Source organism: Etheostoma spectabile, chromosome 2 (genome assembly GCF_008692095.1).
Source record: "Etheostoma spectabile isolate EspeVRDwgs_2016 chromosome 2, UIUC_Espe_1.0, whole genome shotgun sequence".
Taxonomy (NCBI): Eukaryota; Metazoa; Chordata; class Actinopteri; order Perciformes; family Percidae; genus Etheostoma; species Etheostoma spectabile.
In genome coordinates this window covers 21,690,447-21,692,075 of record NC_045734.1, presented here as the reverse complement: position 1 = coordinate 21,692,075, position 1,629 = coordinate 21,690,447, and the positions used below count along the sequence as shown (strand labels likewise).

General features: G+C 45.4%; 1 protein-coding gene and 1 long non-coding RNA gene across 2 annotated transcripts in view; one reads left to right on the top strand and one right to left on the bottom strand.

The window, feature by feature from the left end:
• The window catches only part of LOC116700184 (complement C3), a 134,518-nt gene that overhangs the window by 4,856 nt on the left and 128,033 nt on the right, over positions 1 to 1,629 (top strand). The window lies entirely within an intron of this gene.
• The window catches only part of LOC116700323 (uncharacterized), a 95,236-nt gene that overhangs the window by 30,252 nt on the left and 63,355 nt on the right, over positions 1 to 1,629 (bottom strand). The window lies entirely within an intron of this gene.

Genomic DNA, 1,629 nt, shown 5'->3' with positions numbered 1-1,629 from the left:
AAACTAACTGACACTGTGACATCTAACGTCAGTTTTTTGTGAGGACATCTGTGTGCCGACTAAAACCTTCTGCACATACAACCAAAAACCCTGGTTCACTGCAAAACTCAGGCAGCTTCATCAGTCCAAAGAGGGGACAGAATCCTGTATAACCAGGCCAAAAACACACTGACCAAAGAGATCAAAGCAGCTAAGAAGAGCTATGCTGATAAGATGGAAAATATATATACACTCACCGGCAGCTTTATTAGGTACCCCATGCTAGTAACGGGTTGGACCCCCTTTTGCCTTCAGACTGCTCCATCCTTCGTGGCATAGATTCAACAAGGTGCTGGAAGCTTTCCCAGGAGTTTGGTCCATATGCCATATGGCATCACACAGTTGCCGCAGATTTGTCGGCTGCACATCCTTGATGCGAATCTCCCGTTCCACCACATCCCAAAGATGCTCTATTGGATGAGATCTGGTGCTGTGAGGCCATTTGAGTACAGCGAACTCATTCTCATGTTCAGAACCAGTCTGTGATGATTCCAGCTTATGACATGGCGCATTATCCTGCTGAAAGTGCCATCAGAAGTTGGTACATTATGGTCATAAAGGGATGGACATGGTCAGCAAACATACTCAGTAGGCTGTGGCTTTGCAACGATGCTCAATTGGTACCAAGGGGCCCAAAGGTCCAAGAAAATATTCCCCACACCATGACACCACCACCACCAGCCTGAACCGTTGATACAAGGCAGGATGGATCCATGCTTTCATGTTGTAGACGCCAAATTCTGACCCTACCATCCGACTGTCGATGCGAAATCGAGACTCATCAGACCAGGCAACGTTTTTCCAATCTTCTATTGTCCAATTTCGATGAGCTGTCAAATTGTAGTCTCAGTTCCTTTCTTTCTTACTGAAAGGGTGGCACCCGATGTGTCTTCTGCTGCTGTAGCCCATTGCCTCAAATTTCGACGTACTGTGCGTTCGAGATGCTCTTCTGCCCACCTTAGTTGTAACGGGTGTTATTGGTCACTGTTCCCTTCTTCAGCTCGAACCAGTCTGGCCATTCTCCTCTGACCTCTGCATCAACAAGGCATTTCCGCCTACAGAACTGCCGCTCACTGGATGTTTTTTCTTTTTGGACCATTCTCTGTAAACCCTAGGTTGGTTGTGCGTGAAAATCCCAGTAGATTAGCAGTTTCTGAAATCCTCAACCACCCTTCTGGCACCAACAATCATGCCACGTTCAAAGTCACTCAAATCCCCTTTCTTCCCCATACTGATGCTCGGTTTGAACTGCAGAGATTCTCTTGACCATGTCTACATGCCTAAATGCACTGGTTGCCGCCATGTGATTGGCTTTTAAAAAAAAAAAAAAAAAAAAATAGAAAAAAAAAAAAAAAGAAATGAAGTTTTAACGAGCAGTTGGACAGGTGTACCTAATAAAGTGGCCGGTGAGTGTATATATAAATATATAAAACCGAAGTTGCGACACTCAGCTCCACAAACCCGTGTCGTGGTGGGAGAAGGCAGAATCACGACACACCCCTTCCAACTCCAGATTAGATTAGTAGTCTATCTATACAGTTAACGCTACTGAGGAATTTGTGGGTTAGCTAGCCCAGAGTTGTTAACCGT